The sequence below is a fragment of the Spermophilus citellus genome (genome assembly GCF_964194105.1).
Source record: "Spermophilus citellus genome assembly, chromosome: 1".
Classification (NCBI taxonomy): Eukaryota; Metazoa; Chordata; class Mammalia; order Rodentia; family Sciuridae; genus Spermophilus; species Spermophilus citellus.
Window position 1 is genome coordinate 264,131,194 of NC_138182.1, and position 20,273 is coordinate 264,151,466.

Consider the following 20,273-nt stretch of genomic DNA (forward strand, 5'->3'; position numbering starts at 1 on the left):
TATTAAAATCTGTCTTTCTGAAAGCAGAGATGGAAAAGCATTGTGAATCTGTGTCTGCTTGCATCTGTTTATGTTGCAAACAACAGCCGTCGGTATTGCTATCTCAGGAGACCGGGGTTGTTCTGTGTGTGTGCATGTTACGCGTGCTATCTCACGAAGCTGGCCAACGCACAGCAAGACACGGTATCGTGTCCCTGGGAATCGTAATTGCTTGGTCGAATAAAAAAAGAACATCAGACCTTTGCTGATAATAGTACGAGGTACATTTTGACAACATACAAAAGGGATCAGATAAAGTCGCACAAGTTTTCAATATGTCATAACCCACCCATCCGCCCCCCAAAAAAATAAATAAGAAAGAAAGAAAACGAAGGAAAAGCCTGGGGCTGAGGGAGTGTTACAGAGAGCGAATTGCTCAGGACTTCAAACACTGGGAGTCATTCTGTCAAGGGGAGGGGGCGGGCGGGGGCAGGCTCTGGGCCTCTTTAACAAAGTCCTCCTCTCTTTGCTCCCTCCCACTTCATTCACTTGCAAATCAGTGTGTGCCCACAAGAGCCAGCTCTCCGGAGCCCGTAACCTTCCCATCCCGGGAGCTGCAGTTTCAGCCGCGACAGTAAGAACGCAGTGCCCGCGACCGCGGCGGCGGCGGCGGCGGCGGCAGAGGCAAGAGCAGCCTGGGCGGGTCGCAGGGTCTCCCGGGCACAGGAAGGCGAGCAGAGGTGCGTTCGGTCTCCGTAGACGGTGCTGGTGGATGTGCATGCATTTTCCATTTTTTTTTTTTTTTAATTCTGTAGCGTTGATGGAAGCCAATCAGAGAGAGAGATCCCTCTCCGCCGGGTGGGTGCCGCGCGCCGGAGTTGGGAGGGATGCTCAGCCTGCGAGCCGGGGTTGGGGCGGGAGCGCGGGTCCGGCTGCGCTGGCGGCGCTGCTGCCCCTGCCCAGGACCGGCGCCGCTTCCCGGGGAGCCTGGGCGCCGCTCCTCCGCCTGCTGGTAAGACCGATCTGCCGTGGGGTTTGACCGAGGCACATGGAGCGGGTCCGCGGGTGAACCAGCTGCGTTGCTCTCCGCCGGCGGAGGCTGCCAGGGGAGCTCCAGCATTTGCAAAGTTGGCTGGTCAATTACCAAGGGCGCTGGTGCGTGTAGGACCGGTGGAACTGTTCGGGGCTTGATTTATTTTCATCCGCTCACTTTACAAGGTGGTGCCTGCTTGGGCTGAGTTATAGCTCTTGGCTTTGGGAGTAACGCAGAAATTCAGGTAGTCTGAAAACTCTGGAATGCTCCCAATAAGGAAAACTTAAACGAAAACGATGGTTTGGCCGAGAGAAGGAGCCTAAAGCGAACTGTTAGCTTGCGTGTTCGGGGCCACGTCTGCCGGTTCACGTAGGACACAAATGCTTAGGTTGCAAGGAAAGTCCAACATTGGACTCCGAAAAATGGAGCACACTGTCCAGGGAAAAGTCATGTGCAAGACGCAGCCCGCCTGTTCTCTTCCACAGCTAGCCAGGCACAAATCTGGGGGGTGGATAACGCCTTTCTCAGACTGGTTGGCAAGCAGCTCCTGGTTTTTAGGTTTCAGATGCAAGAAAAGTGGAGCCCCCAGTGCGATCATCCGGAATTTACTGAAAGGGGGTGTTGCAATGTTGTGTACTGCAGCAGTTGCAGAGCTGGGATTACTTCTGTAGTTAGATATTCTCCTGCCAAGAGTTACCATACATCTCGAGATAGGAGATGCTGAAGAGGTCAGCGTGGTACTGAGAACTGTTGTCGCTGCTGCAATAAAATCCATATTTTATGGGGAGTTAAATGCAGGTCTCTGTGAGTACAAGAGCTAGTCACCTGAGTTAACTACTACTGAGAATGAGAACCAAGAAGTTTACTCATCCGGAATAGCCTTACATTTTCTCCTCTTTCACTTTTTTTTTTTTTTTTTTTAAGAAATCGTAATTAAGATAGTCACAGTGTAGAGGTTCATCATCCTGTGTTTCCAGGCCATCTTCATTTTCACTTACAGAAACACATAATGTGGGAAAGAAAACGTTTATTATGTGTGTTTGTGTGGTCCCCCTTCCCCCGCCTGCAACAATGTTGCTGGAGTGATTGTGGTGTACACATGTAGTTGCTGGGGGAGAAGTGGGGTGCAGTCACAAAATATGGGCTTTCTGACTGGTTAATTATCCAGGGAGTGCAAACTCCTCCTGGTGTTGGGGAAGGAACCCAGAGATACACCTAGTTAATGCACAACTCTTCCAAGAATGAGTAATGAATACCTTTGTGTGAATGGTGGCCAAGGGCTGCTTATTTCCTTTCTTTTCTTGCCGACAGATTTACCTGAAAAGGAAAACCCTCAGGATTCTACTTTAGAAAAGAAAAGAAAAAAAAAATCTCTTTCAGTTTAGCTTGAGCATCGCCTTTTGTGTACTAGCACTTGCAGGGCTCTGTGTTTGCTATTTTAAAGAACCAGAAAACCAGCTATGTGAAGAAAGGGGATACCATCAAGCAGATGTCTTCATGATGTCATAAAGAGGAGGGCAAAGTATATGCCAGAGGCCAAATTTTCAATGCACAGCTCAAAAACTTAAAAGAAATCCAACAATTGACTGCAAAATACGATCACTAGGATTGTACATCATCCCCTTTTGCTTTTTGCTGTGTTCTAATTAAAAAGATATTGGGGCAAAATAAAAGGCAGTTCTCTTCCTACCTAGTTTGATGGTTCATGCCACTACATTTGAAGCAGAGGAAGTAACCAGTTTCTTCAGAAAAAAAAAAAAAATAAGAGGTAGCAGCACATTTTTAAAGGAAAATGGCAATGATTTAGTTCTATCTTATTTGTCCACAATTATCTTTTGGTGCCATTAGAGGAGACAGGCTGGTGTCTCTAGAGGGACTTTTAATCCCTTTACTAGCTGGCTTTTACACCAATTTATTGCAATTACATTTCTCAATGCTAACTCTGCAAAGATAATATATGGAAACAAAATCATTTTCTACCAAAAATGTATACCTTTACCTCCTCCCACCACTTCCATCAGCTTTGCAAAGAGAAACTTACTGTGAGGCATTCTTCCCTTTTAAGAAAAAAAAAAATATCTTGCAAAATACTGCTTGAGATACTGGAAAACAGCTAAAATTTCTAGAAAGTGCAGCTACCATCACAAGGCATGAAATGATACTTCCTTACTGTATCAGTAAGTTGGAACAAGTCTACATGTCTAATTAGTCTAATTGAGTGCCTCACAAAGGGGATTAAAAAGAGAGAGGAAGAGAGATAAACTGTGACAAATATGTATCTTCCTAAGGAATTACTGTTTGGTCCCCTTTCTGGCCCTACTTGTTTTGCAGTCATGAATGCCAACTTGCTAAGGCTGCATCTTTTGAACTAGTGAAACTTTTTTTAAGTTGGAAGGGACCTCTAGTGGGTCACTCCATGCATTTCTCCCTGTAGCTCAGTTACTCATAAGATCATAAGAGTAACCTTTTCTTCATAGAAAAGTTAGCATTCTCCAAACACCATCTTGATATTCATGCCAGGTCAAAGCCATGATTACTATCATTCCTATAGTTCCCTTACTTAAGAGACTCGTGACTATTTTTACACTTTGCTGGGTATGTAAATTTTCAGTATCTGCTCTATGATAATAAAGATTTCACTACCTTCGATATAAGATTTGCCTATTTCTGACCTTGTCAAGGATCTACTTTCTAAATTCCAATTAACCTCATAATTATAATAACCTGATAGTTATGACTCAGAAAGTATCACTTAAAGAATTCCTACCACTAAAGACTTATTTGCAGAAAAAGAATTCAAATAATCATATATAAATAGCCCACAAGGTGTTTAGGTGAGTGTGTTGCCCCTATTCTGGTTGTTGTTGTTGTTGTTGTTGTGTATGTGTTGTAATTTCTCTTTGATATATCCACAACACATTTTAGCTAACCTACTCTCTTAAAAAACTGCCTGGAACTTGGAATAAGATAAGTACTATAGGGCGAATCAACCTCTTCTGCTGACAGTCTGCAGGTTTCAACATCCAATTTAGAAATCTGTTCTAAAATTTGAAATGTGTTCCAAATGAGATAACACCCAGCCGAAGCCAGTTGCCTTGTGCTGCTTCCTTAGTCACTGCAGCCCATTCTTTGGGGTCCATCAGAATTAGGGTCTGGTTTATAAAAATAACAAGCAGTGACAGTCTGAGCAGCATTTTGAACAGTGTTTGAGCCTAGCTAGTGTCTACTGAGCCTACATTTTGCTTCACAAAAAGTAAAAATGTAGATGATTAAACTTTCTCTGGCTTAATTCTTTTCCAAATAATAATACTAAATACAAAGACTCAAGAACATTATAGTGATAGAAGAACTGCAGGCAAAAAAGGGGAATTAATCACACATACCCACAGAGCACCCAGTTTGAAAGTTCCAAATATGAGAGAAGAAATATAGAAGCATAGGGAATGGGTTGATTTTCTTTTCAGGCTCTTTCTCTCTTTCTTTCTTTCTTTCTTTCTTTCTTTCTTTCTTTCTTTCTTTCTTTCCCCCTTCATGGGGATTTCTATTATATTTTGAGGACAGATGAGAAATTGGGACTCTTTTCTAGATCTGAACAGTAATATTTTTGTTTGAGCTTGCTTCTTGAAAAGATTAACTGGTCTGCACTTTTAAAAGACCCTATTCCTAAGGAAGGCTCCCTTTTTCAAAACAGTCCTATGAGGAACTTCAGGTTCTCTCTAATTAATGACTGAATCCACAGAATATAGTCTTTGTAACACTATCACCCACAAAGAAGGTAGATAAGGGAAGAAGGGGAAAGTACAGATAATCCTTCAAAAAGATGGTGTGATTCCATTTACTAGGAAAGTGAAACAGTATCAACTTGTAAGAAGCCAAAAATTGTTGAGCCAGAAGAAACCATCTTCAGTCTGTGGTCTAGTTGTTCAAAACTGAACTGTCCAAGAAATGTTCAACTCTTCTAGCAAAGAAACTCACTGAGGGCTGGATGCTCTGGGCATACGTACGCTCTTGAATGTAGAATGGGTACCTGTGCAGAGTGCTGATTTTCCCTCCTGCAGAATATTAGAGATTATGTCTGCTTAATCTGTTTAATACCTTTATGTTAACACTGTTGGATGCTTGCTTTCTCCAGCAATCTGATCACCTTGTTGAGATTTATAAGGAGAGGAGTTTAATTAAAGCCAGGAAGTTACTATTAAATTTGGTTTACAGTATAAGTAGGCAGCCTGGATCATAAGCTTTTACTAAAATGTGTAGTGTTAAATTATGGAAGAGAATAATTTATGAAGAAGATGAAGAATATGAAGCTAGCCACACCATAGGGTGTGATTTATCTTCGTATTTCATCCCTTGAAAGATAGTATTTGTCTCCTTCTGTCATTTCCTAAGTGGGTAGATCTAGTCAAAAGATGTTCAAGAGACCTAATAAGTTATAGTAATGGCAAATAGCAAGAAAACATTAAACTGAGGAGATGTCCAAGGGAGTAAAATGTTAACAGGTGAGGAGGTAAATATTTACTTGTGAAGGAAGCAAAAGAATTAAAATTGCCACTTCTCCACAAATATATTTCCTCTTTATAAATGGTGCTATTAAATACAACCTTATAACATGATTACATCATTAACGTGTTTGTATACACTCCTCTACTCGAAAATTATCCTTTAAAAAAATCACCATCTAAAGGAGACGATGTTGGATGGGTCATAAATTAACCAAAGAGTGTGTTTTTTAAAATGTGGCCTGAAAGTCCATTGGAATCAAGGAAGTTGTTTTCTTAGTGCTTTGAATAATACCAACTCATTCCTTGTATTATATTTTTGTCCTGCAAGCTAAATAGATATATTTTTATTCTGAAATCTAAAGTATATAAAAATGATACAGATCAAATATTCCATTTATTACCCTTTTGGACCTCATATATGATTTAACATAATGAAAGACTGAACTACCAAGACAGAACATCCCCACAACCATACTCGGTATAGGGGAAATCTAAATCTACAATATTGTTATTTATAAGTATTCAGCCAAGATTAAAAAAAAATAATGATGAGTATTCTCAGAATTTTTATATATCCAAATAATAGTAATGATAAAAAATAATAAACTAACCTTCTAAGCTTCTGTATGTCACACACTGTTCTAAGTATTTTACATGAATTTTTGCACAACAATAAAGACACAATAAGTCAAAATGGAAATTTTATACTCTTATCTTCTTTATTTAGCCCTCTTTTGGTTTGAATTTCCAGGGAATCTCCATCTGAGCGAAGCACTTAATGAATGTTCACAAATACTTGTGAGATCTTAGAAGGGAAAGTGTGACTGAGAAATACAGAGCAGCAGAGGACTTGGGAGGGACTTTATTATTTTGGCCAGAGAAAGGTACATTTTAAGGTTAAGAAAATGTTTTTATTTTTTTAAAACAAACATTTTCAAGCACACATTAAAGTGTGTAAGTGTACTAAAAAGCACTGTGTAGGTCATTTGTCTGAACATAATGATGGTACTTTTTATGGGAGAGTAAAGTATCATATCCTGCCTTCAGAGAGAGTGTCATGATGGAAAGGGTACTTCAGAAAAGTAGCTAGAATTGAGAACTGTTCATTTCATTGATGGGGAGGGGACATCCCAACCTCACAGTTTCCTCTAAGGACATCAGTCCATTCTCAGCACATGGACATGCCTCACTATGTCCATAGCATCTGGTTGTCTAGGTAAAGCTGAGTAAGCTTGTATTTACCACCTTCTTTATCTGGTAAGTAAGATTGATTATTTTCTTCTTTTATGATCATAAGTATGTTTCCTCATTATGATCATAATTCAGTATTTGTTCTGAATTATTTATTTATCAAGTAAAATTCCACACGTGTGCCCATGCACACATACACACACACCATAAAACACCCCACAAAACACAAAAACAAAGAAAATGAGGAAAGGATGGGGGAGGGGAAGAGAAGGAAGGAAGGAGAAACCCTCTTAATTCACGTTATAGATGATTGACATTTGATGAGCCATTTTCATTAGACTCTATTCTTTCTATTGCCCCCATTCAAAAAGTCATGTTGTTAATCTAGCCTTCAAGGGAAGTTTGATAATTAGAAATAAAATCAGAGAATATAAGACACAGGAAGGAGCTTAGAGATGATTTCACCCAACACCCATCATTTACATATGAGATAACTGATAACCAGAGAGATGAAGTAACTGGATGTACTAAATTCATTTTGTTCTTTTATCTCTATCTTTCTCTTTTGAAGCTTGATTTCTGGTTGCCGGATGTCATTGCATTTTGTCATCTCCACTTAATACCAGCATTAAAAATTGAAGAGGAAATTTAAATCTACAATATTGTTATTTATAAGTATTCCATGAAGGAGCAGACATGGAAACTTAATAGCAAAAATAAGGATATAGGCTTCTTCGGGATTTTCATGTGTTTGTACATTTTGTAAAATGCCTATTGCAAAGAAAAATTAAAATTTTTCTTTATAATTTTGACCTCTGCTTGGGGGACACATGTGAATGAGCCTTAAACAAATCAGTGATTCCCAGGATACCCAATGTCAAGTGTCGACCTTTCAAAATAAGTTTAGTGGCCAATGAACAGATATAAAAAATGATGACAACCTCTTGTATTTTTTCATAAGTCCCAACTTATTTTATTTTAAAAACTCAGTGAACTTCCCACTTCTTTGGAGTTAAAATGTCAATTCTTTCATGGAAGCATATGTATGGATAGATTATGCTGGTTTTTGCTTTAGCAAAATTAAAATCTAGCAAGCAATCCAATGTCATCTTCCCCCCACTCTTTAAAAATAAAACTGTTAATGTTCCATGAAACCTGAAAGTCTGATGACAAATGGGTTAGATAATGGATGGCTTTGTTATTAAAAAAAAAAGTGATTGACTTAATTCTTTTCTTTCCCATTTGGATGAGCAAAAAGTAATTATATTTAAACCAGCCAAAAGGACAAACTAAACTAAAACCACTAAATTAAAAGGTATTCTTGGGTCCCTTCATTAAAACTTATACACATTAATATTAATGTTAGAATATTAATATGATCTTTGACCAAATTAACAGGTCCTCTAAACATGTGTTTTGTCAAACTCCTAGTCGGAGTGTGTCAGAAGCAATACATCTGCCCACTTGACTACATAATGGATGATTCACTGGGAAGTGAAAAGTTTTATCTAACTGTACCCATATAATTCATGAAAGGGGTGTCTCTTTTTCCCCTAAAACAAACTTTAAATAATTATGGAAAAACAAAATTTTTATAAGGCATTGATTTGTATTTTAAGGTACACATTTTTGCTTCAAAAACAATTGCATGCTGGGTGTGGTGGTGCACACATGTAATCCCAGCAATCTTAGAGGCTGAGGCAGGAGGATCACGAGTTCAAAGCCAGCCTCAGCAAAAGCAAGGCGCTAAGCAACTCAGTGAGACCCTGTCTCTAAATAAAATACAAAATAGGGTTGGGGATGTGGATCAATGGTCAAGTGCCCCTGGTACCAAAAAAAAAAAAGAAAGAAAGAAAGAAAGAAAAAAAAAGTGTTGCCTTTTAGGATATAGTACAGATTTTAGTCATGAAAATAAAATTATATTTTTAACTGCAAAGCTTACACCTCCTATTTCAGAATTTTAAAGAGATAGTGTTTCATTAATCCACTATCATCCATCTTATAAAATGTTTGAAACTGTTCAATTTCATATTCAACTAAAATATTCTGAGCTCTCCTTAGCAACAGGTTCTAATTTAACACCAATCAGAATGGTGTGTGGTCAGACTAAGAAATCACCAATGCAAAATGATAAAACCCATCATGAGTCTTACATTACTGATGAATCCTAATTTGAACCAAGTCAAGCTACTATATCTTCCAGCAATTATTCTCAAATTAAACTACTTGTTTAAAAGTATCTAGTTAGGATTTTGTCAGTGTTTCATAAAGAATTAATTCTATGAGGATGGCCTTGTGATAAATATCAATGCCAGTGTTTTATTCTCTGACTTGACTGCTTTTTATCAAAAAGAGAGAGGAGAGGACAGGAGAGGAGAGAAATGTTTGGGCCAGGTCTTAATTAAGACAAAAGAATGAAGTGTGGTTCCTTACTAGTTACTCAAGTGCAGTGATCCCATCCCACTGGTACATCCCACCCTTGGATACCAAAAATACCAGCTCTATAGTAATTTTTGCATTTGTGGAAATGTTTATCTGCAAGTAAACTGTCTTTGGAAAAGAAAAAAAAAAGAAGTACAGGCATGCCAAGCACAGATCTTATACTTAACATATTTGTGTCATGCTGCATTTTCCTTCTCCAGTTTCCTTATAATTTTTTGCTACCATATTCCAAACTATCTTTCCAAAGAACACTGTGGTTTTATTTTTCTGAGGGAACTTCCCCACTCCTTGAATTTAAATGGCACATACTTTGTGTCCTGAAAAACAATTAATTAAAGAGATGACCACAAAAAGGGGGTAAGCAGTGCAAGATGTCTTGTGCTAATCCAAATAAGCACTTTGTCCCCAAGTGGGACACTAAATAGGACAGTGGCTTCATTTAAAATGTGAGTTTGCAAGGTACATAAGAATAAAAAACTCTCAAACAAATGAGTCTAATGTGATGTAATGAAAGAGTTTTATGTGGTGGACAGAAGAGAAATTATTGAAACCCTAGGCTAAACTGATTGGGCATTAGAGAACAAAAAATTTGCTCTGCACCCCGGATGTTCTGAACATTAGTAGAGCATATGTTTGCTTCCCAATTTGCCACTAAGCTAAAATAGATTTTTAAATGACTTATTTTTTTCCTTTTTTTCTCTGATAATCTTTTCATCATGGTTGATTAGAGAAACCAGTCACAGAAGACAAGAACCAGGCTTGCCCTACTTTTAAATTAAGAAATATACATTAATATCCATAATGGTTTGAAGAGAGACTTTAAAGCAAGGAGAGAAATTTATACAGGGTTAAACTGAACAATCCAGAAAAGCAGCTCTGAAGACTCTGCATGCTAAAGAGATGCTCTGCCTGTCAGACACTTCCCCATTTAGGTTTTAGCTGATTGACAAGTGTTCCTAAGAATGATATTCAGCCGAGACTTTTGGGAAAATCTTTATTTGATTCCCTGCCCACCTAATACAAATAGAAGATGCTTTACAGAATAGATAAACCCAAGTTGGGGGAAACTAGAAAATGGTTTTAAATATCACTTTTCCATTTCAAGTTCAGAATTTTGAGGTGTGGGCATCACTAGTAAACTGTTAGTATAGATGCCCAATAAATTCTCACTGGGTCAAATTCTCATGCAAGCTCCAAAAGATCTCTTAAATAAATATTTTCCCAACTTATTTCCTTTTCAAGCTCATTCATGCCAGTGGAAATATCGTTTTTCTAGCCTTGCCGACAACTTAATTTTTAATAACTCTGACTTCTTTAGAAGGAGTCTGTTTCAAAAGAAACTGATTCCATGATGTCCTGAGAGCCAGAGGAACCAGGGTTGATAGGGCTGCCCAGCTTTCAAAGCCCAGCCACCAGCCCTCTCTTTCCTCCAGGCAGACTTTTATTAAAGTTGGTATTAAGCATTGTCACCTGGAGCCTGATTAACAATTTATGCCTTCCTAAGCAGATTAGCAGACGTCAGTCATTTTGATTTTTTAATTCTCAAATTGTCTTTGGAAGCAGAATATACCTCTGAGTTTACACTTTCAACGTATTTTATTTTGGAAAATTCAAACCTAAACCAAACATTGTCCTTTCCAAGTTTTTTTTTTCTTTTACGATTTTAGTACCCACGTGTGTTACTATATATTTTCTCTGATAAATGAGGCAATTGCTTATTTGCTAAGTGAATGACTTTTTCCCCACCCCCTTATTCAAATAATCCTAAATATTCTCTGGAAAATATTTTTGATTCTATTACTTAAGGAGAAAAATGAGCAAGATGATTGGGGAAATAAAGTAGTATAGTAAATAATAGCTAACACTTAACAGTGTGTCAGACACTATTCTAAAGGTCTTACATGAATTTAATGACCTCAACAAGGCTCTGAGGTAAATATTGTGCATCTTCCCAATTTCAAAGATAAAACTGGGGAACAGAGCAGTCCAACAACTTGCCCAAAGTCACATGTGAGCCCAAACTAAATCCTAGCTATCTAGACAACCCATGTGGTTTTAACTATTATATTCTTGTACCTTTTGTACCTAATATAAATGTATGTGTTACATGTATAAAAAGCAAAATAAAATAATAATAATGGATGGATCTATGGATAATAGATTAAATAGGCAGATGGATATATCTAGATAGAAAGATGTGTGTTTCTCAAATACAAAAAAAGTCAAAGGTACAGAGGTTACGTATATGTAAACAAATGTGCGATGTACACAGTTCTCATGACTCAAAAATACAGTTAGAAAGAAAACTCATCTTTTTTTTTTTCATCCCTCAATGAGGATATCAATGTATTCTGTAATGTGAGATCAATTAATTACAGCCCAAGCTTCAGATTTCAGCCTCACGGAGGCCTTTTTGCTCAAGGACTGTCTCTTTAAGTCAGTCTTATAATCACTTACTGTTGATCCCAAGGGAGACCTGGGCAGAATGTTTGGTAGATTCATATTCATCATTGATTTATTTATCCATTTCATATTTATTGAGCACTTCTCCTGCCATCCTTAGTACCAGAGAAACCATAGGTAATTGGACAAATCTACACTAGAAACTTAGGGGAAATGGCTCCCTTCCTCACACCCCACTCAAGATCAACCATACCAGCTTTGGGAGCGGGACATTCAGAGTTAATTATATTTTCTCTTTGCCCCATGTTTACATCTTCCATGAATACAGAAATCGGCTTCTTGTTTCAGGTTACATCATGATTAGTAGGGTTTCTGCTCATTTTTAGGTTTGGCTTTTGACCTCCTGCCCATCATAGAAAGAACCACCACATCCATCTTCACTACCACAATCTTGAAATAGTTTTATGTTTTTGACAGTATGTCTCAGAATATTTTTCACGGTATTTTTTTCTTTCTCTAATTCATAAATCTCTAGGGATTTTGTCATAAATCTCAAAACAGTATATTTACCATCAGGAGAAATACCTTTCAGCAAGAAATCATTTCATGGAACAAGACTAGCTGAAATTTGGGATTTAGGTGATGACATTTCAGTTCAATAACCATTTAATGAACATTTTTGTGCAAGTTGTGGTGGGTGCCTTGAATGACACAATGCTTTGATACCAGTCTGGGTGCATTATGTATTCAATATTTAACATAACTGTTGGTGTCATTTTATAAACTCATTCCATGCATAGAGGGGTGTTCTGTCAGGATTCAGTCTTTTAGTCACTAAGTAGATTAGGATCTACCATTGTTATATCTAGAGTTTAGTTGACACCAAATCCTGTGCACAGTCAGCTTGTGTGCATGTGAACAGCTGTCTTGGTAGCTGACACCCCTCACCCCTGTGTCACCACTCATCTTCACCTAGCCAAATCTTGGACCCTTCAGGGAAAAGGTCAGGAATCAGTCAGGAAAGGGTGCCTGGCCTCCACCTACCTATCCTGCCCTCATTACTTACATTACTCACTGTGTGGTTGTGTAAGAGTCTTTACTGACTGCCAGTGTCGCTGTCAAGATATGTTTCAAAAAGTCCATGTGACTATGGCTGGGGTTGTGGCTCAGTGGTAGAGCACTTGCCTAGCATGCGTGAGGCACTAGGTTTGATTCTCAGCACTGCGATAAATAAATAAGTGAATAAAATTGAAATCCACCAACTTCTAAAAAAAAGGATTAAAAAAAGTCTATGTGACTGTCCTAATGAAGCAGCCGGCAGGTACCACTACCATAGACACCCCCACCATAATTGTAACATCTGGTCTTTCACACAGCTTCAAGAAAAAGGCCACAAAGTCTTACTTTAGTACTAAGATCTAACACTGCTTTTGAAAAACAGCAAGAAAACATCAAATGTTGGTTGAAAGAATAAATGGGGACTGCTCATCATGAAATTCTGGGCTACCTTGATATGCTTTTCCATTATTCATGTTGAATGTTAGTTTTCCTTCCTTTTAATCTTATTTCCTTTGGATTCATTGTGGGAATATAGTTGAGAAGCAAGAAAGTCCATGCCAGCCTTCTAGACTGTCCAAAGAGGTACACCCAACAGTAGGAAGATGCCCCAAATCCCTAGGATGACTGTGGTGCTTCTGGCCAAATGTCTGAAAAATTGTTACAGGTATTATAAGCAATAGTTCTCCCAGAAGAATAATTAAATATCTTATCTGTAAGTTGGCATTTCTTTGGTCACTCTACCTCCAGGCATAGAATTATTGCAGTTTTTATTTATGAGTTCATGTTGTTAACTGTGGCTGTATATTTTTTCTCATTGGCATAGTCTAGTATGATAAACTCGGTTATCTTTTGCTTTATCATCCACCCATAGTAGTACATCAAACTGAATCTACAAAACAAACTGTGAAACACTCTGATGTATGTGTATTATGAGTAAAATCATTTTTTTTCTTAAATTACTACCTTGGAAATGTTTCTCCAGGTTCTATAGAAAGCCAAATACCAGATTCTCTATACCTTGTAGCCTTGAACATGGCTGTACAAAATAGATGGAATTAAACTCAACTGATTATGCAGTCCCATTTGATTCTTAAGTGGCAGTCAATGCATAGAACAGGAACTTCGTAAATCTTGCTTGGCAATGAAGTATGCATTTCAGCTAAGTTCTATCTCCACATGCCAAAATGTCTTGTAAGGTGATGAGATGAAGTGGGAGAGGTTTGGATCATGGCTCATATTTCCCCTGTTTCATGTGATATTCATTAGTCTGAAGTCAAAGGTACATAAAGAATTTTAAACTCGCTAATTACCAAAATAGAAATTAGTTTGTTTTACATAAATGGATTTACTAAACTGGAATAGGTACCATGGTATCATCTGGCAAATATTTCTCTTGCATCTGACCTACTGTGGGAAATTATAGCTTCCAAGAAAGAACAGTAGAGAGTATGGGTTCTGAAATAATTAGAACAGTGATCCCTGATGTCGTTTTTCTGCCTTGTACTGTTCCTTTGATTAACACTTTCCAATCAGTAACATCTCTGATTAGCACCAGTAATCTAAACAGGTTAAGGGCAGTCCTCTCCTATGCTGCACAACACTAACCTTAGAATAAGTAGAGAATTAAAGGATTTCCAAAAGTGATCAAGCTAGTGGGAGTAAAGTAACCCTATTAACAGGAAAAAGATGATCAGGAGAATGAGCTAATTCATGTTCAACATCCTAAAGATCAGATTACTTACTTCTTACTCTTTCACTAAGTGTTTTTAGTCTATCTATTAGGATGCTTTGGGTTATGGGTAAAAGAAAACTCTCATCTCAAACTGAATTTTAAAATAAATAAAATTATCATTTTTACATAAAGAACAGCCTCTAGGAAAGCAGACTCCCAGAGATCCATAGAGCAATAATATAACCGAAAACTCTGGATCTCTCTCAGTATCAGTCATTCATCCCATGGCAGATGTTTGCCAGTGGCAATTGAAACTACAAGCTTCCTTATTCATGTCTAGCTGAAAGGGGATGGAATAAATTCATAATCAAGGATTAAAAACAGTGCCCTTTAGTTGGATTGAGCCAACTTAGGTCTTAGGACCACCCCAGTGTATATTAATCCCTGGGCACTCTTCTATTTGGCCCTTAAGACTAAAGATCCATTCTTGGAATCAGCTCTCCTTGAAGTGTGTGTGTGTGTGTGTGTGTGTGTGTGTGTGTGTGTGTGTGAGAGAGCAGATACCTACCTGATATCTGAACAAACCCAGAATTCTATTGGGAAGACAGAAGAAGGAGAGAAAGGGATGCTGGGTAGTCCATAAGCACTGTCTTCTACAGTTGAGTCACGTCAAATCAGTATTGCTCTAAGTGAAAATATAAGCATTGTATAAGTAAGGGGTCCACTTTAATAAACTACAGCTTTAGAGGAAATAGATTACAAGACCAAACCCATCCACCCTATTCTATTGAGGGAGGGTTACCTGAAAAATGGCAATTTAGAGCAATCCTGCACCTTTCCTTTAGTCTGTGTGTGCAATGGGTTTTTAGTGTATTTGTTTTGGGAATAGACTGACTAGAAATACATCACTGTCCAAAAAGAAAACATTTCTTTTCATCTAGGGATTTGAGTCTTAACTAGCTGGAAGGAAAATATAATTTCATTTTGTTCTCATAGTCTCATTTAGAAAATAACCTTAAGAGATTCAAAGGACACCATGCCATGTGAGTACTTTCTCTGCTCTCAGGGGGCTTAGCTTGGACATCAGCTTTTCTAGCATGTTCTAAAGTATTTTCTCTGCCTTTAGCTCTGTCCTAACCACTGGAGCTTTGAGAAACTTCTAAAAGGTGTTCTTTAAAAATAGCATCACAAAATAATTTTCTTTTTTCTTTCTTACTATAAATATCCCAGACCTTTCTTAAGATTTTTTTTCTTTCAGGTTCTATTTGAAAGGCAAATAAGTGAAATGCATATGTTTATCTGGATCCACATCAAAACAGTACAAAAAAATAATTGTGAAATATAAAATAAAAAAAAATCTACAGAGTTCCACCCCTGTTAACTGGGAAATTTGGCATAAAAGTGATGTTCTGAGTATGTTTTATATAAATGCATTTATGTACTTGTGCTATATGCCACACAAAGGGATGTTCCTGAAATGCAATACAATCTATAACTTTTAATTTTTTCTTGGATTTTATTTGTGGTCTCTTACAGCTGACTTGGCCACAGTCTGAGTTCAATTCTCTGTGAATCTAAATACAACAGAACATTCTTCCCCTCACCCCACCCCGAAGGAATTCAGGGGACAGAATTAAGGAGCCATGACCATCAAAGCTTCATATTTCATTAGGAGATGAGCTATATTGCAATTCAAAGGAAGAGAGCATCTTTATCATTGAGCTCTTAAACTGTCACACTTCTGGGTGACAAAGAGAGTCTCAGGTTGACTGTGTAGATATAGTGACTACCCTACAAGACAGATACCCTGGTGAACATTTCCCTAAGATTGGTTTCCTCCAAACAAATGAGAACAGGGATAGTTTTGACTTTGTAACAGTGTTGTGAAGGAGTGACTAGGATATATGCTGAGAAGAGCGTAAGCATGATGCCTAGCCTATGGGAAGCACCCTAAAAATGTTAGCTGTTTCTTTTCCTGCTACCTTGGTTGTTGTTATTATTTCTTTTGAATTTTTAATCAACTTGGATTGGGTTATTTTTAAGCATTTTTCAAGCTTTTTAAAAATATTTCACTAATTGGAATAAGCCACCACTTTTTTTTTTTTCTTATGTCACAAATGTACTGTGCCACTGGGGGCAATATGCCCATAATTCTTCTCACTGAAATGTGTTTTGGCTGACACAGGGAATGTGCCAAGTGTGGATTAAATTCAGAATTTCCTTAGAGCCTCTTCAGCACTGTTCCCCAGAAAATATGCAACCCAAGCTGGGTATCTCATTTGGGTTTGTGACGGTGTGAACCAGCTACAGCCAAGATGAAGTAAGAATGGGACAGGCAAATGTCCCATGTAAGAAGTTTGTTGCTTTGACCTTTGGATATCACTCCATCCTCTTTGCCAGCCTATGCTTGTCCACGTGGTAAAGACTAGAGAAAAGCAAGGGATCAATAACTTTGTGGCGCTCACGTGAGCTGTGTGCACACACAATAGCTCCACTACCAAACGTAACTCAAATAAATCAGGGGAAGTGAGTTACAGTTCTAGAATCAAGGCTCCTAGCCGGTTGGAGCTACTGTTCTAGTCCAACTCTGTGCCTGTGAGCACCTGCCTTTGCTAGTCTCAATTCTTATTTTGCCAATGGTCATTCATGCATTTTTTTATGATTCACTTATTCACTCTTATTTCCAACAAGTCCTCCTTGCTAGCCTACCACGTGGTAACTATGGCAGGAACAATGATGAATGTAATTTCTTTTCTTCACTGGGAGCTTTATGTCTCCAGGAAAAGCCTCCCAAAGGGCCCACAGAAGGCATTTTGAATGTATCTTCCTCACATCTGAGAACACGATCCACACACTACATCACTGGCTGGATAACAGATGACGGAAAACAAACAAACATGACATGAGAAGCATAAAGGCTGAATACACCCATCAGAACCCGTCCCAGGCAGCACAAGTTGCAGACATTCAAACGTGGGACAGAGGGCATTTTATTGCAAGGATGAAAAGCTTAAAATCCAAACTACATCTCCAGACCACACAACAGGGACCTCGCTGTTGGTATCTCTATGGCATCTGAAGCTCAGCTAGAAAACAGAGGTACCTGGCTCTAAATAATGGGTGGTGGGCTGGTGGGTTTGTAGGTAAGGGAAATCAGCTGACTGTTAAGAAGCATCCCAGTCTGAGCAATAAACTGCTGCTTAAACAGGTTTACACAGGATGTGCTTGTATGTCTTTTTAACAGCCTCTAAAAGTCTTTTTTTAAAGCCTTTTCGGAAGTAGTTTCCTCTTTTCCTGTTGGACTGTCAGTTGGCAGATGCCTCTGGGAAAGAGGGATCTGCTTTCTAAAAGCCTCCTAAATAATGTTGGTTAAAAATTACTTTTTAAAGCTATCTGCTGCATAGCACCTTGCCCTCTTCCTCTCGCCCTCCCCAGCCCTATCTGATTTGCCCATTATTTCCTTCAGAAACCGCTCTCATTCTCTGACACCTGTGCTGACATAACATCCTATCCTGGCAGGCAACTGCCAATTCTCATTGAAAAATGATTGCTAAACACTTCAGCACCAGCTCCCAAGAACAGTTGCCTCCTCTGCCCATCGGTGCCATAGAAACCACCATTGTTACTCATGGTTGTAGGTCCAAGTCCATTTTGTAACTCTCGGCCCCTGTGACCCTCTGCCTTCTGGAACAGTACCAGGTTGTGGGGAGGGGTGAGACTTTAAAGGACCATGGCTTACCAGAGGATGCCTTGAGGACCAGAAAGTTTCACAAAAAGGAATCTTTGCTTAAAAAAAAAAAAAAAAAAAAAAAGCTGGACAGCAGGCCGGGAAAAGCCAAAGCATGGTGGGGCTGATTTCAGAAAGAGGTCACGGGGGCATGTCAAACACCTCAACTATTCTTGTTTTTAACATTTTTCTGGATTAAATTCTGCAAACCATTTTCATACATCCTAAAGAGAAAGAAATATCATCCATAGATTTTTAAAAGGCATTAATTAAGTTTAGATCTGACACCCAAGAGTAATGGTCTCTGACCTCAGCCCCGACCTCCAACTAGGGAATTCAGATGAGGCTAATGGTTGTTGTACAATCAGATCTGTGTCACAGATTGAATATAGGTCAAAGGATGACTGCTCCCCGCAGAAAACAAAAATAACCTTTCTAAGACACCATTTCATATTAGCATAGGCCCATATGCTCAGGATCAGAAAGAAATTATGTTGTATCTAAAAAGAAATCACATTGGGAGAAACCTGCACTCAAAGCTAAGGCATTGGCAATGGAACTACATTTCTATAAGCCTTTATTTACTGATTGCAGATAAATCTTGACCTGTAATTAATGAAAAAATGTGAGCACATCCTGGTAAAGTTCTGTCAACTCATATGAACTGCTGACTTTGAATGATTTTAATGACTCTCTTCTTTCTACTATCAAAATATATGCCTTCAAAATGTTTGCAACACTCATGTAAAAAAAAAAAAAAGTATTGCATTTCACGTTAGTTCCTTCATGAAAGTCAACAGAACAGGATCAAGTCACATATACATTTAATAGTGTTTTTTTTAATCCATTGAAATTATAGTTCTGCCGCTGAGGACATAATTTACCCAATTTGAGATAAATTGGCAATTCCTGTCTACTGTAATTCCCTCTGAATATTCTCTTGAATGATGTCTATAATTAACGTTAATATATTTTTCAACTATAATTGCAAGAAAAGTCCTTTCGTAAGCACCAATCAACCAGTCAGTGATACTTTATATGGCACTTTACTTTTTTATTTAAAATACTGAATGATTTTTTATTTAAAATACTGAATGATTTAACTACAATACCAAGTAGAATTAGATACATTTATTGGGCCATAATAAATTGATGTAGATATGGATATTGTTTAATATATGCTTCAGTGTAGTTCCTACATTGGGTTCCCAAAGTAAAACATTTAATTTTCTATTTTGGCTAAAACATTTAGTTCCCTGTTTTGACTAACTATGTCTTTAAGAATTCAGCAAAGGTACTAGGTTTGCGATACCACCAATACTTAGGTAATAGAAAATGTATAAAAAGCTTGGGGCCAAGTTAATTCTACCATGTAAAATAAGTGTTGATTGAAACAAATCAATGCTTTGATAATAGAATCTAATTGAAGAATATAACTTTGATAAAGTTGAGTAAATTAAGAATTCTGTGGAGGGTGTGCAAAAGACTCATTACTTGTTTCAAAGCAGCTATTTTAATATTTCTGTGTCTAAACTAAAGAACACTGCCACATGTGAGCAGATTCTGAGTGACAATTAGTTTAGGAATCAGGGTCCTCGTCTGGATACTCACTCACAAGGTGAGCTTCAGTTAATCACTCAATCTTTCTTTTTCTTTCAGTATCCTACTTCTTTAAATCATTGTGAAAGATTGAGTAGGATTTGCAGTAAGGACTTTACGCAGTTGGTGTCTCATAGTAAAAACTCAATAAGTCTTAGCCATTTTGATTATTATTTCAGGCTTTAAAATCTATGCATGAAAAAAATGGAACTCCCAAATCCTCCAAGCTATACACACACACACATACACACACACACACACACACACACACACACACACCCTACCACCACCATCACTACACCACACCAAACACTTATATGAAAACCAACCACCTCCTTTCATAGAATTAAATCTAGATCATCCAATTTGACAGTGGACAAAGAAATTCCACATAAGTACCAAGAGACAGATAACTTAAAACCTACATGTCCTGACAGTGACTGTGCTAAAAATGTCATACACCAAGAGGAAGACTCCGGCTCTTTTAAACTCTGTGTCCTCCTACATCAGAACTCTATAGGGATCTTTATAAATTCTACCAGATAGTCGATTATATTACTTAAATTATTCATTTATGCACACATTCAATGTAGTTTTAGAAGTCCCAGTACATCTGACATTGTTTTTAACTTGTTTTTTTTTTTTTCTTTTAATGATATAGTTTCT

The 20,273-nt window shown here is 38.0% G+C and overlaps 1 protein-coding gene across 2 annotated transcripts in view; it reads left to right on the top strand.

Moving 5' to 3' along the window:
* Positions 1-547: 547 nt before the first annotated feature.
* Positions 548-20,273, top strand: part of CDH6 (cadherin 6) — a 117,082-nt gene continuing 97,356 nt past the window's right edge. The window contains exon 1 of one of the 2 annotated variants that reach the window (XM_081282081.1): positions 548-719. The gene's annotated coding sequence lies outside the window, so the exon portion shown is untranslated. Of the gene's footprint in view, positions 720-864; positions 992-20,273 lie in introns of those variants that run through there. The other variant, XM_081282082.1, reaches the window with a different exon arrangement.